A 21,591-nucleotide genomic window follows, 5' to 3' on the forward strand; every position below is an offset into this window, starting at 1 on the left:
AAACAGATGAAATACCTTTAAAGGAATAGATTTTAAAGGTCTTACAAAGGTTTTTAAAATATTGCTATTATTTGAATCAAAATTCTAGAAAACACACTATTCCAACTTTGAATGTTTCTGGTGCAGCATGTTTGAATTTGGAATGCTTAACCTGATTCTGATGCATCCTTAGGGATAGATATGAAGCACCTGTTGAATTTATGGACAATACTGTGCTTTGTGTAAATATGTATACAAATATAATGTGTAGGTATACACAGAGGGGTGGAGGGGGATTGAGGGAAAACCTCTTCTTACTCATTGGTCAACTCTACCTAGGGGTACAGGGAACGTCATAACTGGTGATGATTGCACTAAGTTTACTGGTAAGCTAACTAAGAAATTTCACATTCCGAGTGACTTAAAAGGGATCACATTTACAGTACTATCTAGGTCTTCATGGCCTGTGCCTTCGTGGCTTGGTGAGAAAGAAACCAATCTATTGCTAGTATCTGCTTTCTTAAATTTCAAAAGCAAATCTTTGTCTTTTCCGGTGACCACTATGTCTTATCCATGGATGGCCTGGGCATCGTTGTCCCATTTTCTTTCCTGGGAGGTGAGAGTCCAGGAAAGAAGGGAGCTTCTTTTTATACTTGCTCAGCATCTGAAGCTGCAGTGCTGGGCTCAGTGTGCTTGGCTGCCTGCTGATATTACTTACTATCCTTTACGCGCAGCCCTGCCACTTGGCAGCCTGAGGGCTGAGGCTTGTTCAGCTGTGCTGAAGCCAGTCCCGCTGACCCACTCCTGTGTAGGCTGAGTGCAGTCTGCATTGCTGCTCACCTCCCCTGGACAATTAGCTCCTGCCTGTTTCCTCCTGCCTTTTATCATAGGTCTTGGGGAATGTGATCTCCCTTGATAGCTGCGGGGCCCCTCAAAGCTGTCTGTACCAGGCTGTCTTGGTATACTGAATTCAGTTCCTGCCACTTTTTCTGGAATATTAGTGGTCTTTAAGGAAAAAAAATTTTTCTTTCTCAAAGCTCACTTTTCTTGATATCTGTCAAATGTGTATTGAATATCTGTCTTTTGTCCTCCACCTATTGTGCTTGTCCAATTAGGAGTGTGATGGAGATAAGGTGTCAAGGTGACCTCATACTCGGAGATAGTTAATTTCCACAAGTTGATACAATATTTGAGAGCATTGTCTGTGCAAACACACAAAGGAAAATCTAAGGATAATTTCTTTTTGTCTAAATTCAAAGGCTGGCCGGTCTCTGGCTCTGTCAAGATAACCAGCTACACTGAGGAAAAATGTTTGTTTAGGGATAACATGTCTCAGGCTGTCAGTCTTTAAGGCTCAAAATTTATTGGTGATTCTTCCAGACAATTAAACCACCAATGTGTACATACTGAATGGATCTTCCTCTGTCTCCCAGATTCATGTATTGGGTTGTAATGGCCGATGTGATAGCATTGGGAAGTGGGACCTTGGTAAGTTAAGGCCACGAAGTGGAAACACCATGATGGGCTCAGCGTCCTTTTAAGAAGAAGAGGGGCGAGCAGAGCGTGATCCCTCTGTGCCGCTCGAGGACACGGAGCAATGTGCAAGCCAAAAAGGGGCTGACATTTAACTAGGACCTGCTTTGCTTGGTGCCTTCATCTAGTACTTTTCAACATCCAGAATTGTGAGAATAAAATTCCTGTTGCTTAAGCCATCTGATACGTGGTATTTAGTTATGGAAATCCAGGATGACTAAGGCATACTGGATAGATAGGAACTGAAGTTTATTTTATTCTCAATATGCTAGTCATGGGAGTTATGTAGCAATTTATTACAATTTTTTTTTGATCTAGAGTTGGTAAAATAGTGTACAGTGTGTGTGTAAATACTGATAAAGCCTGCAAAATCCTCTGTTGAGGAATAAGAAAAAAAGAAGCCCAACATAGAATCAATAATTTTGTTAATTTGCATACAGATTTATAGACTGTGACAGATGGGTTATCTGGTGAAAAGCAGAGAGAGGGAAGATTTTGTGCATCAGCAAATCTAATAGGGAGATGGGTTAGAAGTTGGTTTCGTAACACTCCATTTAGTTTGCTTTTAGAGCTAACCCCTCAGGTGTCCTGCTGGTCTTTCTGGCCTTCTCAGTAAGACCTTGATAGTACTTAAGTTCATATGACTAGGGGGTGGTCAATGTTTGCTTTACTTGGAGAGGGTCAGGTGCCTTGTAAGATACATGGAGACTCATCATTTTGGGAGTAAGACCCAAGATGACATTACTGTGGTCTGCTGTGACACTGAAGAGTTGTTGATGTGCTGTCAGTAATGAAGACATTCTCCTGAAAGTGGGCCATATCCATTATGAGCTCTTGGCAATTGTGGTTGATGATGACAAGACTCCTGGAGGCCTTTGATTATACTCACAGTGACTAAATTTTAGGCAGGCTTCTAGCTGACTCTTCTGTCTGTCTCTTACTTCCCTTTATTCAGAATATCTTTTGTAACAAATAGTAATTGTAAATTTCTTTCTTGCAAGTATTGAAGCACAAGGAGACGAAAAAGACCTTTTGGGACCTTTTCGGTCCAGAAAATGCAGTCATTATCACTAAGATGGCACTCCTACCTTACTTCTCTTTGGAAAGGTGGATGAATTGATCCATGGTGGGTGACTACCACCCGCCATCAAGAGACACAAAATCTGTTTTGCCTTTGGACAAAGACAATCAGCAAACCCAGATGGCCTCTGATTTCTCTTTAGCATTCTACAATATTTCTCTACTTTCAATCCCTCTCATCCTTTGTTCCAGTGGTTGAGTTCAGATGAAAATCTTGCCCCTAATGGCCCCAAAGGAGCCTTTGCTTGTTTATTTTTGTACAGAGCAAGTCTTAGTTTGACATTGAGGTTGGTTACAGTGGTTTTTGCATGTGTGAAGGCTCTGTGGCTAGGAGAATGGTGGTGCTGATGTAAACAGGCGGGCAAAGGGAACAGGAACTTGTTGAGTATGGACGTTTGGGATTTGAGATGGTGAGTGACATTCAAGGGAAGCAGTGGTCCTGGGGCTTCAGTAGAAGAAGTAAATGCATTGTACCACTAGTGCTGTGATAGATGGGTCTTCAAAGGGGACATGTGTAGCTCTTACTGATTTTAAAAATTTTATTTATGTCATGTGAGAATTTGGATGAAAGGAAGGAAGAATTGAGAGGAAGGAGACTGGAATGATTTTCTTCACCTAAAACTGGTAAGAATTAAAGCTTTCATCAAAGTTAGACATGGAAAAAATCAACCAAGAATCATTGATATTTAAGATGCTAGGGAGTGAGTTACTTTTGGTAGGTAGGAATATTATGTGAGTAAAGGACTTGAGTGTGTATATGTGCATATCTGTGAACTGAATGGATAATTTTATCAGTAGTAAATCTTTTCTATAAAATCAAATTATTCTCTTTGAAAGTGTATCTTGTGAAGTTAGTCCCTTCTTTTCTTTACATAATGAGTTGAAAGAAGCAAGCTTTTTTCCTTTACCGCATTCACCAACATGGGTTGTGTTCACATCAAAACCATGAAGAAGGCTGCCCGGGTCGTCGTTGAGAAGTACTGCACCCAGCTGGCCAATGGCTTTCACACCAACAAGCGCATGTTTGGGGAAGTCGTCAACATCCCCAGCAAGAAGCTCCACCACAGGATCACGGGCTACGCACCTGCTGAAGCACATCCAGCGAGGCCCTGGGAGAGGCATTTCCATCAAGCTGCAGGAGGAGGAGGAGATGTAAGTACGCCCCCAAGGTCACGGCCCTGAATCAGAGGTCATCGAGGTGGACCCCGACACCGAGGACATGCTGAACCTTCTGGACTTCGGCAGCCAGTCCAACCTGCAGGGCACTCAGCTTGCCATTTGAATGTACTTGAAAACGCATCGGGAAAACGCGTCCCACTTTGCTGTCCGATTTTTCAATAAAGTCAGGACTGCCAAAATAAACTAACCAGCAGATAAATAAATAAAAAGATCCAGCTGAAGTGTTTTTTTTTTTAACTTTTATTTTTTAAACAAGAATAACTTATGCTGGAGGGGAAGACTTCTGAGTTACTGGGTCAAAAAACTCAAATTTTAGAAGCAAGCGCTTTTTAGAAAAAAAACTAATGGAGAAAGCGTTTGTTTAGGAAATAAATGCTTCATGTAGTTCCAACACATGGTAGGAAAAAGAGAAAAGCAAACCTTTTCCCTGAATTTTTTACTTGCAGAATAATAGTAGAAATAAAGTTAATGCTGTTATGTACTACTTAAACACTATTTTTGTTGGGCTAAATAAACATATTAGTTTATACCCATAGCTGCCTTTGAAGTTGTTGGCACTTCCAAATTTGTTAACGATTCAGATGAGGAAACTGACAGGCTTGCCCAGAGTTGCTCACCTTGGAAACAGAGGCAGGGTTAGAATCCAGACAACTCTGAGCCCTGTCTCTGTACACTTCCATCAGTGCCTTTTTGGTGTCAGGGGGAAATACATGTTTAATGGGATTTAGTGTTTCAAAATATGATGTGAAGTACAGAACTCTGGAGTACCCTTGTTGTGTTAGAAGGCAAAGACTCTGAGTGACAGCTTGTGGAAAATTTTTACAGTGGTAAAACATGTTGAGGGATGATTTAAGGTCATAATATGATGCGCTATATCTTACACAGGGTGGTCAGGGATCTGCATCTTAAATAAGATATTTCCTACCCTAAGTATTTCTGTCCACATTATAGTTTGAGTGTAACAGAGAGGATATGCGTGTCAGAGAAGAGGGAGCCCAGAACAGAGTGGTTGAGATAAGCAGATCCTGCCTGGGGAAGAAATTTGTCACCAAGAACTGGCTCACTTGATCATGAAGATTCTCAGTTGGCAGGATGGGACCAGAAGAGCTGATGGTGTCATTGCAGGCAGAGTCCAAAGCCCTCACGCCGGGAGAACTGGTGGATTAAGTCTTGACCTGAGCCCAAAGCTGGAGAACACCGTAGGAGATGTGTAGCAAATGGCAGAGTGAAGCAGTCATTTGATGAGAACAACGAAAATGAATTTGAGTACTTACTGTTCTATACTGTGTTAGCAAGATTCTTCTCAAAATGGAACTCCATAGCATTCTTTGATAAAACTAGGCTTAAAAAAAACAGTAAGCCCCAGTCCATGAAAGACTCCCTGGAACCCAAATTAAGTCTGTGCCAGGAGGCAGCTCTTGTCGATGACCATGGGATTGCTAACTGCACGGCTGAGTGGTCTTAGGGAGGGTGAATGAAGCCAAGGGCTGTGCTGGTTGAAGCCCTCTTGTTCTTTGTTGTTAACAGCAACGGTCACAACCGTCACTTCTCAAGTTGCAGGTGTGACACTGAGCGCTGTTTCTGTGTCAGCACATATATTCTCCCAGAAACCCTGCGGTGTAAGTCCCATGGCTGTGCCCCTGACGCAGACGAGGTGTACTAACTTATCCCAGGTCACACAGGTGAGGGGTCATGCTCTCCACTGCTAAGCTGCGCTGCCCTATGTTGAGGGTCACCTGCCTCCAAAGTGCCTCCTCTCTCTCTCTCTCTCTCTCTCTCTCTCTCTCTCTCTCTTCCTTAGGGAGAGCCCCTCAGATTTCAGGCTGTTCTTTCACCATCGTGTTGACTGTATTGAGACAGTTGCACAGACTCTCCACAGCCACTGCCCTATTTGAAGTCTTCACATCTTTTTAAATGCCATTTAAATTACATATGAGAAAACATGATGGCGGAAACAGCGAATTTATTTCCCTGGCTTTTGAGCAATTCCTTGCTCATGTATATGCCGTTGTATATGGATTCTGTGCTTTATGCAATGCTGGAAAATAGACTAACGTGAGAAAGATTAGCAATGCTGTTTCATTTATAAAGGAAGCAGGTTAAAGTTTGGATTGTTATAGAACTTAGTTCTAGTTGGGTTTTATGTATTGTCAAATTTATACATAAGATTTATGATCTTCAAGGAAAAAAAATTTTACAGTCTGAATTTTAAATAATTATTTTAGTGATTCTCATATTCATACAAGCTAGATCATTGCTCTTAGAGATACAAAATGTTTTCTTTTTTTAAAAAATGAAAACTATTTTGTTACTTTCAATAGAAATGTCTTGAGGTGATAAAAATAGATTGGGTAAGCCAAAGAATAAAAAACTATGCTCAGTTTGAGCTTTTGAAAGGATTTTAGAGAAATCGGATTAAATTACACTTGTGCCATTTTGAAAGCATTTCTTTCTCCCTTTCTGCTTCTCTTTTATCCCTGAAGAACAACCAGGAATTTGCTTGAATGTGCCCACCTGAAAATCTGGGTTACAACCTGGAGATGAACCATTTTCCTGAAATTACTATTTGAAGAAATGTGTAGTTCCTTGGCTGGCTGAAAACATTCTTATCATGATGGAAAGCAGGTGTGACACAGCTGGAAGGCAAGGGTTGCCATGGTCACAGTGAAAACCTTCAGACAGCTCAGATGCTTGGAGAGTTGGCTTGCCTCGGTCAGTATAACGCTGTATAACGCAGGTCAGACAGCTGGTGCAGTTAGAGCCCTCACCGTGGTAATGGACATGGACTCTTGCGTGGATCCAGCTTTGATTTACAAAATAATTCTGGAATATCCCCCTTTACCCTTACATTTTGGTGTCAAAACCACTGGCATGGATTAAGAAAATTTAAAGCATATGGAGTCTTTTGAATATGCTTGCTTCTGTCATCAAATGAGTTATTAACTAACAAGTAGAATTAGAATTTGGAGTTAGATTGCAAGATTTTTCACAAGGGCGACACCAGTTTTTAGCTTATCTAACTCTGGGCAGGCTACTTTACTTTTCTGTGTCTCGCTTTCATTTCTGTAAAGCAGAGGGCGACGATTATGCTTACCTCACGGAGGGCTTCATGAGGATTAAATGAGATAACGCAGGTGAAGCTTCTGGAAATGGGCTTGGCACACACATTGAGCTCACAAGCCATCAGTTAATTGAACTGTTTGCATAAAAATGAAGAACTTTGGAAAAAAATGTTTAATTTCTAAGTTTTGGAGATTTTAAAATATTTCGAACTTGATTGAGTTTGTGTGCTCATGTGTGCATGTATTGGAAACTGGGAGGGGTTGTTTATCTAATAATATTAAGGAGAGAGAATTATTAAAGTTACTTCTATGAAATACAGAATTCCTTCAAAACTGTGTTTTACCTGTTTTTTTTTTAATACTTATTTTGCTTTTGATGTTTGTTCTTGGAGACCTGTTATCTGAGTCGCTGAAGAATCTTGGGAACATTGCAGTGTTAGAGTGGGACTGGTTTGCTTCTGCTATTGAAAGAATCATCTTCTGAGAATATAGCCTGATCCTTGATGATGCACCAAGAGATTTCTGCTCTCTTGTTTTTGGCAGCATGAAATACTCCCAGCCTGGTGTGAATTCTGGAGTTGCTTCATCTGCCTGGCTGGTTCTCACAACAGGCTTGTACTGAAAAGAGCTCAGCCAAAGTTCCTGCAGAAGTTCAGAGCTTGCTTTTTCTTGGTCATACCCTGCTGTTTGTTAGCCTACACTATAAGTTTTAGTTGCTTTGCCACCCTCAAGTTTTCAAGCCCATCTCTTCAGTCTGAGAGCCTTCCAAGGTCTTTTTGGAATCTAGAAACTCACAGATGTAGGACTGGAATAATTTTCAGTTGTAACTCATTTGTTTCCTTTTATTCAGAAATCACTGCTCTGTGATGTCTGTAGTCCAACGTTTTAAAACTGCTGCTTCCTGTAGCTGGTTCATTTTAACTGTTTACTGTGAGGTGGCAAATACTGGTTTCATTAATCTTTCATGACCTAGATCAAGTCTTAGGTATATTCTGAACTCACAAATTTTATGAGATTCATTAGTCACTCATTCAGTGACTTCTTGAGACTCATGACAACCACAAACCTAACTCAACTTCCTGAAGTAGCTGAACTATGAGTGAGTGTGTCAGGAGGAAGTCCCAGGGTGCTATAGGACCCAAAGGTTTAGACAATGTGATGAGACAATGCCCTGTTTCCATATTGATTGGCTTTCCTGTTTGGCTTAACTTTCAGAAGATCACTTTCCAGAGAATGTATCATGACTTGACTGCTTTAGGCTTATCGGAAACTGAGCGAGCACATCTCGCAGAAGAGTAGACTTTGTTCTTCATAACTCTGCAGGAGATTCTGACACAGTTCAACTTACAGGTGTAATTCTGAAGCAGTGGCTTGGAAGCCTATGCCTTTCTCTCTGGTTCTGGACTTACCCATCAAGGAGAGTGTAAAAATCAGCCTGTGCGAGAGCATCGTGGTTTCAGCCGTGTTCTTTATAGTGGGGGAAGGACTGAACTTACAATCAGCATTGTTGGGTGAAATACAAATGCATATCCATTGCACTTATCTGATGATATCCTTTAGGGCTGGTAAGAGTTATCCATTGGTGCATACGGATCACTCACAATTCTCAGAGCTTAAAACCACAAATATTTATTATATTGGTTTCTGAGAGTATGGAATTTCAAAACAACTTAGTGGGATGGTTTTGACTCAGGATCTCTCGAGTTTGCAGTCAAATATTCCCTGAAAGCTTGATTGGAGACAGACAAAGGAAGTTCTACTTCCAAGGCTGCCCAGTTGTTTTTAGGGAGGTTTTCATTCCTAATGAACTGTTAGCTGGAAACCTTAGTTCTTCCTCATGTGGAGCTCTGCCCGCGCTGCCCATTGTCCTTAAAACATTGCAGTTGAATTCTTGATGACTTAACATTCCTATTACTTTCAGAGATGTATTTATTTATTTAATTGAATGTCAGAGTTATGGGTAGGGGGAAGAGAGAGAGAGAGAGAGAATGAGAGAGAGAGTTCCCATCTGCTGGTTCACATCTCATCTTTGTTGGCTGCAATGACCAGGGCTTGGACAGGCTAAGGGCAGGAACCGGGAGCTTCCTATGTGTCTCCCATGTGGAGGACATGGGCCTCAGCACTTGGGCCATGTCTGCTGCTTTTCTAGATGTGTTAGCAGGGAGCTGGATTGAAAATGGAGTTTCTGGAATTCATGTAGCACTCATGGGTTTTCAGTGTTGCAGTCAGTGGCCTTACATGCTGTGCCACAATGCTTGCCCCATTGTTGACTGAATGTTCTGAGAGACGAGATGTTTTGCACTTGAGATGGAAGACACAGCTTTTTATAACCTAAAATCAGAAGATGATATTCTTTAATTTCTTCCATATTCTGTTCATTAGATATGAATCATTGGGCACAACCTACCCTCAAGGGAAACCAAGTTAAGGTTTTATTTCTTAAAGGGAAATTTTTTTTTAAATTGTAGTTGTGTTTTTAAAACCACAACATGGCTTTTGTATGTAGAACATATAATAATTACATGAACTTTTTTTCTAGCTTTTTTTTCACATACAGATTTGCCTGACTCATGGTCTGAAAAATAGAGGTTTACCTATGCTCCCGCCTCAAAAGGAAAATCAGATTGAAATGCAGAAATATGTCCAGGTTTTATTTTGTAACAGTGATTATAACGAGTTGATTTTCTGAAATTGAAAGATGTTACAGTATATGCCAATAGAATCTATTTCTAACAGTTTCAAGTATTTCATACCAATTCAGAAAACCTTACAGAATGGAAAAGTAAGTGCAACCTTCTGCCTTCAGAGACTTCAGATAAGTTCATCTTTGTAAGTTTCAATTGAGGTGACTGCCAAGTTCACTGCAATGTGAAGGAGATGAATTATGCATCTGATACCTTGTATTCCATTTTAAGTTGTGGCCTGTAGAGACCCACACTGATGTATTTTAGAAATAATTTTCTATCTTGCGCAGACAGTTCTAAAGATGTCATGTGGAGCTATCTTGAGAAAAGCAATAGCATGGTAATTAGTTACATTCATCTCTTGTTCACTTGTTTGAAGTTTCTAACAATGAAATATAAAAGTACTTCAATAGGTTTATGGAAAATGAAATAAAAACAAATGCATTGTAGTGTGAAGTTTTTATAACTGTGCATAACATTAAAAAAAAAGATTTATTTACTTGAAAATCAGAATTAGACAGAGGGAGAGAGTGGAAGAGAAAGAGAGAGACAGAGATTGTCATCTTATTGGTTCTTTCCCTGGATGGCTGCAGTGGCCAGGGCTGAACCACACTGAAACCAGGAGGTGGGAGCTTTTTCTGTATCTCCCACTTGGGTACCAGAGTCCAAACACTTAGGCCATTTCGGTTGCTTTCTTTCCAGGTTGTTAGCAGAAAACTGGGTTGATGATGGAATAGGCAGGGCATGAGCTAACACCCATATGTGATACTGCTGTCGCTGGCAGTAGCTTAACTTGCTTTATCAGCCCTGGTATATAGTGTTTTATTTTTTTTAATATAATACATAGTGCTTTGTGGCTCTGTATTTAAGGGGATGTATAATAGAAATGTACAGCGACTGACATGGCCAGATGTGGAGACATATTGCAGTATGCTTCTCTGCATCCAGACCAAAGATGAAAGATGGACTTCCAGTGAAACTGTTGAATACGTCCCGAGAGTGGGATGCTGGGCTCTCTGACATTGTTCATGCCTACAGTGTTGGGAAACATTTCAACAATGGAATGATGGACTTATGACTGTTCATGAGGACCACCCACTGTAATACTAGAGGGGAAATCAGTGTGTGGGGGGTGAGGACTTGGCAAGGGAATAGGATATGCCAGAGTCTATGGAACTTGACCATAAAATAATAAAAAAATATATAACACAATTTATATGAACTCTTCAAAGACTCCTGGTGTATACCTTGAGGTAACCTACTGTCATTTTTCAAATGCAATGTTTACTTAAGAAAGAAGAATACAAAAAGAGGCATACAATATTCAAATATTTTGTCTTCCTTTTTACTTCAGTTTTAATTTTCCTTCATTTTGACATGAAAATTTAATGAAGGATATTCACAGGAACAGCAACTTTGAATATTTCTTTAAATTTTGTTTTTTAAATTATTCATTGGAAGGTGGAGAGAAATCCAGGTATTCACGGGGTTGGTTCATTCCTGGCTGCAGCCAGGGCTGTGTTGGGCTGAGTTCAGGAGCCAGGAACACAACACTGGTCTCCCAGGTGGGTGTCGGAGCTCATGTACCTGCAGCTCCTGAAGGGAGAGGTTAGCAAGAAGGTTCACCAAGACTGAAATTCAGACATTCTGATATGGGGTGTGGGCAACTCAAGCACAGTACTGAATGCTGTGCCCCACCATTTCTTTAAGATTGGAGGTTTTGTTTATTTTTTTCCCTTAAATCTACTCTTTTGTCTAAGATGTTTACTACAAACTGCTTGCAATGGTACAGAAGTTGAGCATTTTGTACCATAAAGTTTCTTTTCCATTCTGGGACCCTAGTGGCTCTGTTTCCTTGCTCATGCAGGCTAGCTCTCAGATTTCTGAGTGACTTAATGAGGATACTTCGTGCACCTGGAGAAAGACCCGTGCAACTGTGTGTGTGAGGAACATGGCATCCACGTTTCTCTAAGTTCAGCTTGTCTCACCCTTGGCTGGAGGGCTTGTGAAAGCTGAGTGTGTAGTAAGACTCCCTGAGTTTCTGTTTCAGCGGATTAGGGCTGAGAGGCGGGAGTTTGCCCTTATATCAGTTCCCAAGAGATGCTGAGAGTGCGTTCTGGAGAACACGCCTTCGAATCACTGAATTAGAGGAATGGTATAGTCATTCCCTTGGTTCCTTGTCTAGTGAAAACTTGTTTCTCTCTGTTCGTTTGAAACCGTGTTATGCTCTTCCAGAGCCTTGAGCTCTGAGATTAGAACATAATGTAGATAACATTTCGCTGTTGATGGATAGCCAATCCTTGGAGATTAAATGAAAATAGCTAAATTAACAAATAGTCTGCTTTTTAAAAATGGAAAATTTGCCTAATATGCAGTTCACAAAGCAGTTTACACAAAGTGAGCTCAAAGAATGTTCAATTTTTACAATATTTAAATTGATAAATTTATCTATTGTAGCCCAACAGCATGTTTTCATGGTTTTGAAAGAAATGTAACAGTCTTATAAGATTGTTCAATATTGATTACTGATGATGATATATACGTTTCTTGAGTCTAACTGAAGGAAGGTTAATCTGTTGTTGATGAATTTATTTAAAGGATAGTAAATCTATGCAGGGCCCAAGTTACATTTATTATAATACTTTTGCATTATGGGGTAACAAAAACTATTTTATTTTTGAGCTGTAATTAATGCGATGTTGCTTCTTTTCTTTCTCTCGTTTTTCTAAGATTTATTTTTATTGGAAAGAAAGAGAGAAGGAGAGACAGAGAGAAAGGTCTTTGTCTGCTGGTTCTCTCCACAAATGGCTGCAACAGCCGGTCAAGCTGATCTGAAACCAGGAGCCAGGAGCTTCTTTGGGTCTTCTTTGGGTGCAGGCCCCAAGGCTTTGTGTCATCCTCGACTGCTTTCCCAGACCTTAAGGAGGAAGCTGGATGGGAAGTGGAGCACTCAGGACATGAACCTGCACCCCTATGGGATGGTGGCGCTTGCAGGCAGAGAATTCGCTAGTTGAGCCATCGCAGCAACCCTGATGTTTTTTATTTCTGTTGATAGTGCTGTAGAATAGGAAAGGTCGAGAATAACATTCATCCTTTCTGTAATGCAGGAAATCTTTGGGCTGCTAGACCTATTCTTGACTGTTGTCATTGAGACCTCTCGTTTTCTGTGGTATCTTGGTGTCTTCAAAAATAAATTCTGCACTTTAACACATTACCAAGTTTTATCTATATAAGTTGTAAATGAACTTACCATTGCAGATAATATCTAATTTTGGTTCAATAGGTATGTATTGAATAATTATTACTAAAATGATAGGTGCTATGGATTTAGCAGCAAAATAAAATAAATGTTGCCCCAGCTTTCAAGATTTAGAATTTGTTATAATTTCATATTCCCAAATCAATTTGTTTAAATATTTATCAAGTCTAATTAAGTTGATGAAAGACTGGTTTCCTCATAAAGCTATAATATTAGCTTCTTACTGTGCTTAAATAAGTATGTAAGAGCTTAATCTCATTATGCAGTTATTGTCACCATCCTGAAGGATGAGACAGCTCAACTTGTATAAAGCCACCTGGTTAAGATTCTTAAATTTACAGCATCATAATAGTTGGAGGGGAAGGGGGAAATATACATGGATGAATTGGAGTCATGTGATGCCTGAATTCCCTGCCCAGCCACTTATTGAATGAACTTGAGTAAACTGATCTCTCTAAGCCTCAGTTTATCTTATCATGAGCTAAATATGATCACATCTCTTTAGGCATGTTCTCAGAGTGAAGGTGGTAGTTAGGAATTCAGCAGTATAGGTTGCACATTGTAATAGCTAGCACTTTCTCCCTGTACCTATTCCCGGGAGTGCCAAATCATAAATTCCAGAATCAACTAGGGGAGAAGTCGATGTTTCTAATTTTTCATCGTATTTCTTTACTGGGCTTTATATGAAGTCAACTGATATAAGACTTCATTGCGTCCCCCACTGAAGAGTAAAAGAATTAGAGTCATCTAATTGTAAATTAAATAATTAGCTGACTTCACTGTGGGATATGAAACTTGTGTATGTGAGGTCAAATTTCACTTGCTATAAAAAGAATAATAATAGCCCCTAGCTGTTTAAACTGAAGAATATGTTTCCTGTGACATTTAATCTGATGATAAAAGACTGTAGGGTGAGTCTTGTGGGAGTCAGGGAAATGATACATGCCAGGAAATGTTCTTTTCTGGCTGAGGAAGGTCAAGGTTGGGTAACCTCATACTAATGTCACTGGAGCTATTTTATCACAATTTGGCCAAACAAGCAAGATGCCTGTGACCACAAAATGAATTAGATATAACTGGTGAGTTTTGCATTCAAGTACATAATACAAATCGGAAAGAGATGGATACTGTTTCATATTTTGCCAGGAAAACCGAATTTGAACAAGTTGTTCTCAATTTGCTTCCTGAATGTCATGCTGGTTTACCCAATTTCAAGTGAAGTTATTGACCCAAATTTGTTGCAGGAAATTATTTTCCACACCATGAAATCTTTTCAGAAGATTGTTCAAATGAACTCCAACATGGTAAATCATTTTCAAAGCAAATGAAGATAAAACTGAAGAGCAAATTAGTAGGGCTTCTTTTTTTTTCCCCTGAGAAAATACATCTATTTAGTTGTTGATCTTATTTTAAAAATAATTTGATCATAGTATAAATGACAGTTTAGTAAAGAGTCCAACTTAGTTCTTTAGAGAATTGCATGGTGGAGGTTAAAATCTTTTTATACTTTTCCACAAGGGTTTAGAATGAAAGTTGGCATGAAATTATTGCAGTTCTTTCCCACATTTAGTCTGATTCTTAGGAAAACCTTCCCTGTGACTTCAGACAAGCTGTTGGAGTGGCAGTCCTGCTGTCTCCCATGCTCATATGGATAAGGAGTTTAAAATGGGATAGATAATTCTGAAATTAGATTCTGTCAAATGCCAGTTGTATTATCTTAAAATTTTTAAACTTCCATAAATGTATAAAAAGTGTCTTTGTGATAGTACCCCAAAGAAGCTTTGTATTGAGGACCTGGCGTGGAACCCTAGGGGCTAAAGTCCTTGCCTTGCACACACCAGCATCTGTTTCGTGTCTCAGGGCCCTGCTTCCCATCTAGCTCCCTGCTTGTGGCCTGGGAAAGCAGTCAAGGATGGCCCAAAGCCTTGGGACCCTGCACCTGTGTGGGAGAACTGGAAGAGTCTCCTGGCTCCTGGATTTGAATCAATTCAGCTCCAGCTGTGGCGGTTGCTTGGGGAGTGAACCAGTAGAAGGAAACTCTTATTCTCTCTCTCTCCTCCTCTCTGTATATCTGACTTTCCAATAAAAATAAGTAAATAAGTCTTTAAAAAGAAGCTTTGTATTCAGAATTACATCACTTGTATCAGTATAGTGTGGTTGTAGGTCTGGGGTGGATGTCACATGGTCCATACCTTAGCTGGGTACTGCCATTTCATCTCTAAACATTTCCTGCTTTTTGCTTGTTTGATTCTGTCCTTCTATTAAAATCATTTTTAGTGCTAGAATCTTAGGCTTGCAATTTTCCCATATGAGCAATTTTCCCATAAGGCTCTTTTTTAGTAAGGGATTGTGTGGCTACCTCTGAAAGATGAAGTAATTGAAAAAAATTACTCTTGATAGATCAATCAGATAACTAAGGTCACAAATAAACTGTTGACCTGAAAGATTGGAAAAGCGGATGGAAAGGTAGAGATCCTGCTACACCTCCAACCCCCCAAGGTGCGACCGAAGCAGCTTGCCAGGAGCAGGTGGAGCTGGTGTCATTAAGCATCCTGTAAACCATGGGTGATGAATTGCTCTTGTCTCATTGAAACTTGAAGAACTCACAGGGTGCACCAGCTGACCAGTTGTACAGCTAATCTCATAATTTTTGTGTTTTTATTTTCAAGAGCCCACTGGCTTCTTCTCTAGTGTGCACATCAGAGAAAAAGTCCCATATGTGCTTGAAGGGAGAGATGAGACATTACCCTTGAAAACTACATAGAGATCCAACCGGTGTCCTCTTTGAAAAAGCCTCTACTCCAGGCAACCCCACACACTTGTATGTTACCAAAGCCTGACTAATCTAAGAGAAGAAACCTCCAACTCTTACCCCCTCTGGACTATAGGAGAAGCAGATGTCAGGAAAGGAGGACCTAGCTAGAGAAATATCAAACCTGACACTAACTGCTTTTTATCTTATGCAATCAGAAAAAAAAAAGTTGTGAGACATGCTGTAAGGCAGGAAGGGCACAGTATGAAAAGACAGCAAACAGCACGGGTGTTAGAATTATCAGACAGAATTGGGAAGTATCTTTGATTCATATACTATTATAGATGACATGTTTGTGTCCTCCCCAAATTAACATGTTGCAACACTAATACCAAGTGTAACTGATCCTAAATGTGATTTGTGGGAGAAGGTTAGGCTTAGAGGAAATTATGTGGACAGGAACTGCATATGGGATAATTTTCTAGGTAAGAGGAGGAAGGACTGGAGCTAATTTCCTCTGTACTGTTAAGGAGATAGAAGGGAGTAGACATTTGAAAGCCAGGAAAAAGAACCTTATCAAGAATTAACTCTGCATATTCTTCATGGATTTCCCGGAACCCACAATGAGAGGAATAATCCTTGATGGCTCAAGCCCCTCTGATAGTTCTTCATGCCAACCTAAAGTTAGATCTGCCAAGAGTTTAGGGAAAGATCACTGACGCGAAGTAGCCTATAGGTAATATCCCAAGAGACACGAGATTTGAAAGGGAATACTAAACTAGGAAAACACAGCAAGAGAACTGAAGAATGCCATGTATGGAGATGTAGGTAGATAGGACATTATTTAACAGATACAGCAGCAGCAACAACAAAAACAGCAGCCCAACATTTTATGAGCTGGTTGCTGCAGAAAGTTTCCAAAATAATGACCACTAGCCAAGGAGCTACCCAGGAGAAAATAGATCAGCCCATTTGCCCATAGACATGCAGAAAATATATTGGTTACTGGGCTTGTCTGGTTCCCATAGAGACACAATAAGACAACCTGACAATATGCAACTTAATATCATCCTCCAACCCAATTTTTATTGTGTGTGTGCTATTCTCATATTCTCCGTCTCTGTCACTATACCTTGCCATTAAATATAATAAATCTAACAATATGAAAAAATTTCACTAGATACAGTACACTAAGTTGGAAGGCTTTTATTTCAGCCCTTTAAATACTTATTCACTCTCTTCGTACTTGTATGATTTCTGAGAAGTCCAATATGATATTTATCTTTGTTCCTTCATAGTTATTTTTTTTCTTTCTTTCTGGGTTCTTTCGAGATGTTCTGTTTGTATGCAATTGTCCACAGTTTAACTAGACCTAACTGTAGACTTTTAAGCATTTGTCCTGTTTTGTGTCCCCCATATTTCCTGAATCTGTAGTTTGGTGTATTCTTTAACCTTTAGAAAATAATGGACAAGTGTTACTTCAGATATTTTTTCTATTTCCTACCATCTTGTCCTTCAGGCATCTGTTCTGTTGGAGTCTTACAATAAGACTAAAATAATCAATACTGTGCAAAACTGGCCAAAACAAAAACCCCAAGTAGACCAATGAAAAACAAAATAGACAAATCAATGGAAAAGAATAATAGAAATAGACTCAAACAAGCACAGTTGATAGACTTTTTTTGACAATGAGTCAAGTCCAGTTAATGGAGTAAGACAGGTCTTCCCAGTAAAAGCTGTGGGAAATGACTGTATATAGCCACATGAAAGATGAATGTAGATGCAGATCTCATGCCTTTTATAAAAATTAACCCCAAATGGACTATTAACACTTCCGCAACATGACACGTGGAAATCTACATCGTCATAAGTTTGACAATGAATGACAATATCAATGCCATAAGCAGTGTGGAGGAAAGATTGATAAACTGAGGGTTATTAAAATTATAAAACAGGCTGAGATTAAGTTGCACAGCATATAAACTGCCCCTGTAACACTGACATTCAGTATAGGTGCTGGTTGGAGTCATGTGGTCATTTGGTGAGTGAAGCAGTGGATGCCTGATTCTCCTTCATTCTGTCTTTGTGTCTCCTTCCCTCCCCCTCTTTCTCTATTTTTAAGTACTCCTCCTTTGAAATAAATAAACTGGGACCTAAACTGGCACCTATGTGGAATACCAGTGCTACAGGTAGAAGTTTATTGGGTTACAGCATGGCACAAGCCCCAATCTTTTTTTTTTTTTTTTTTAAGATTTATTTATTTTTACTGGAAAGTCAGATATACACAGAGGAGGAGAGACAGAGAGGAAGACCTACTCCCCAAGTGGCCACAACAGCCAGAGCTGAGCTGATCTGAAGCCAGGTCTCCCACTTGGGCACAATGTCCTAAAGCTTTGGGCTGTCCTCGACTTCTTTTCCAGGCCACAAGCGTGGAGCTGGATGGGAAATGGGGCTGCTGGGATTAGAACCGGCACTTATATGGGATCCTGGCACATGCAAGGCAAGGGCTTTAGCTGCTAGGCTACCATGCTAGGCCTCCAATCATTCTTCTTACTGCTCATTTATTTGGATGGATGTTGTTTTTCAGTAACATATGTCTCGATCAGATTATAAGGTATTATTTATTTATTATTATCACTTAAAAAGTCATTTATTTCACATGAAAAGCAGAATGACAGAGTGAGAGACAGATAGATGGATGATAGAGATAAAGAGAGAGACAGAGGTGTGCTGGGTCACTCCCCATGTGGCTGCAATGGCTGGGGTTTGCTACGCCAATGCAATGGCCCACTTTTAAAAAACATTTTGCTTATTCATTTTCCTCCCTTTGAAAGGTGGGATGACATGCCAAGGATGACAGGAAGGCAGAGACAGAGATACAGAGAGTAGAGAGATAGAGACATAATGAGAGATGTTCCATCCACTGGTTCGCTACTCAAATGCTCAGCACAGTTGGGCTGCATCAGGCCAAAGCCAGGCTGCTCCCTGCATGGAGGGAGCTACATGCTTGAGTTGGGACCTGCTCTGTCACAAGGTGTGTGTTAGCAAGAAGCTGGATCAGGGGAGAAGTGCTTGATCCAGGATTCAAGTACTCCGATAGGGATTGTGGGCATGTCAGATGGCGTCTTAACTGCTGTGCCGCATTGTCCACCCAGCCCAGATGATAATTGCTTAGAGCAAAGGTCTCATCCTAGAGTTCTTTTCATATCCATGTCTTTGAAGAGTTGCTAGCAGCAAAAATAGGTTGAAAAGGGTTTGTTGACATGGATGGTAAGTCGCGCTGTTTTGCTATTGGATGGCTTCCATCCTGTAGTTTTACTTCTCCTTTCTCTGTCTCTATTTGTCCTATAGAGTAGGGTAAATAGACTTCCGCAAACTCCCTTAAGCACATTAGAAGTAAATATTTACATCTAAAACAACTAATATGCTGGTGGGAAATCATACCTATTCAATAAAGCCAGGAATTTCATTAGACAATCTTCTGTTATTTAGTTCTAGTAATCTCTTTATTTGACAGTAATAGTGCAGGCTTTTCTTTAGAAACAGTCTGCCAATATAAATATTTTACAGATTCAGAATTATGTCTCTCAGGCCATAACTAATGTGTTCTGTTGAAAAGGCCAAGATGCGTAAGATATTCCTAGAACTCTTGCTACAAATAAATTTGATTTCTTTTTATGCATTTGGAAGTTATTGGCACATTTGAATATTGTACAGGTTGAAGTCTTCATTTTGAATATTTAAAAAAATGGGGCACATTGACATTCATAGTATGGCGAATGAAATGAGGCAAATGAATTGTGACTATTCTTATTGCAGTGAAATATTTGTGCCCTTTGGAAATCTCAATTACAGTGATGCTTCCCGTCTCTTAGTGCTTCAGGAAATGAAAAAGAAATAAAAGAACAAAATCCAGTAGGGCAGTTGCAAGATTTTATGGTGTGGAAAAGAAGCCAAAGGCATGTCAGAGCACAGTCCCAAGGGTGATGATGATGTCTCCTTCCGCGAGGGGGCATGGCGCTTTCCAGGCAGGGCTGGCTGTGGCAGATGCCCATCTGTTTACAGAAGCTACGGCGAAGGAGGTCATTTAAAGTGGATCAATCGCGAGCTACTGTGTGGTCAATAGGGAATGTGTAGTGGAACAGTAGTGCTGCCATGGGTGACTTGGAACATGACAATGGCAATTGTTCTTATGATGATTATAAAGTATACTTGCTGGATCTAAATGATCCAGCCGCAAGGAAAACTTTTTCCGGCTTGGACCATGTCCATTTGCCTGCTATGTGGGAAAACAGTTGTTCATTTTCATGTCCTCTTTCTGTTCTGTCCTGGCAGCCTATAAAATCGAAGCTATTAAACCTCACAACCTAGTTAATGCTTCCAGTTGAGAGTGAGGAAGAAACCAGGAAGCAGGAAACTGACTTTCTAAACAGATTTAAAACGAGCGGGCCGGCATCCTCAGCAGATGGCAGCTGGACTTGCAGAAAAGTCAAGTGCTTCTTTTCATTTCCAGCAGGCATTGAAAACAGCTGGATGAACAGTTCACAGACGAATGTGAGGGGAAAAGAAACACCTTACTGAAATATAGAAAGAGGGAGCAAGGAACTTCTGAGCTAAGTCAGATCAAAAAATGTTTGAGGATGATTTAGTGTTGAGAACACTTCAAAAGTCTGTGGTGAGCCAGTGTTTCCACCTCCAGCCTCAAATGCTTATCTGACATTCTTGGGTACGCTTTCATATGCAAAGCAAATGTGAGAACTGGCTCTCCAGTGACATTCCCTGTGCCCCCTTCCCTTTCATTAGCGAGGTCCTGAGAGCACAGAAAAGGAAAAAGGGCAGTGATGAAGTTACACTGATCTTTGGAGAAGCCGAAACTCCGGTTAAACCTCTGGCACTTGCACAGACATGGAGTGACTTCCAAACGATGACTTCAAATGGCACTATTTTCTCCCTGCTGAACTCATTTGCTGATTGTTTCTAGTTGGCAATCTTTTTTGAATGAACGAATGATAAAAATTGAATGGAGGAGGACATGAATAAAATATCCTTGCTGGGACCTTGCTATTGTGAGCTGGTAATGCAATATTAAGCAGAGAAGGAGGGAAAAGTCAACTAGTTTCTATCCGGTGACCTTTCGCAGCTCACTGGTGTATAGTATGTTTTCGTCACCTCGACAGCATCTGACAATGGGAATGTGTTTCGCAGTTTCGTTTGTTTAGTTGAGTGGTGGATGTATATCGTTCAGCTTTGTGTATTGGCCGAATAGAGTGCCCTGGAAATCCAGTAACCCCAGAACAGATGAAAGGACTTCAGTTAAACTGAGCAAAGCTAAGAAAGTGTTTTAGTTTCCCAGTTAAATATGTCCACAGCAAGATGGTGCAGTCATTTGAATGTCTCCCTCCAAGCTCCCGTTAAATCCCATTGCAGCACTTAGAAGTGAGATCATTAACAGGTGATTAAGGCATTCCACCCTAACAACTGGATTAACACCATTATTCTTGGGAGTGGGTTCCTTATCATGAGCCTGTGTTCCTGACACAAGGATGAGTTTGACCTCCTTTCTCCCCTGTTTCATCTGTACTCTTGCCCTTCCATTTTTCTGCCTTGGAATAACGCAGAGAAGTCCCTCGGAAGTTGTAGCCTCCTTAACCTTGAACTCCCAACCTCCAGAATTTTAAGACATCTCTCTTCCTTACTTAACCCCAGGTATTCTGTTAATGCAATATAAAACGGACTAAGACAAATGGAAAGAGGCAACTTTGGTAAAAAAAAATTAATAATAATAAAGTAATAAGGTAGGCAAAAAAAGGATTCGTTTCTAAGCTGTAGCAACTTTAATATTGAGGCAATTAGAAAATAACTGTAATATTACAGCTAAATTCATTTAAATATTAGCTAAAGATACAATAAGTACAGAATTAGTTCCACTAGGTGTAGAGATTCATGTTTCATTCTGAGCCACTGACACACTCATTCATAATGCGTTTTCACCGAACAGCAGGACAACTCAAAGTTTGTGATGGACTCATCCATAGCTTGGATAAGAAGGGTGCATAGGTGAGA

General features: G+C 40.1%; 1 pseudogene; it reads left to right on the forward strand.

Moving 5' to 3' along the window:
* Nucleotides 1-3,513: 3,513 nt before the first annotated feature.
* LOC121150454 lies at nucleotides 3,514-3,874 on the forward strand (annotated as a pseudogene).
* Nucleotides 3,875-21,591: the final 17,717 nt, after the last annotated feature.

Source organism: Ochotona curzoniae, unplaced genomic scaffold (genome assembly GCF_017591425.1).
Source record: "Ochotona curzoniae isolate NIBS_2020 unplaced genomic scaffold, NIBS_Ocur_1.0 contig_21, whole genome shotgun sequence".
Lineage (NCBI taxonomy): Eukaryota > Metazoa > Chordata > Mammalia > Lagomorpha > Ochotonidae > Ochotona > Ochotona curzoniae.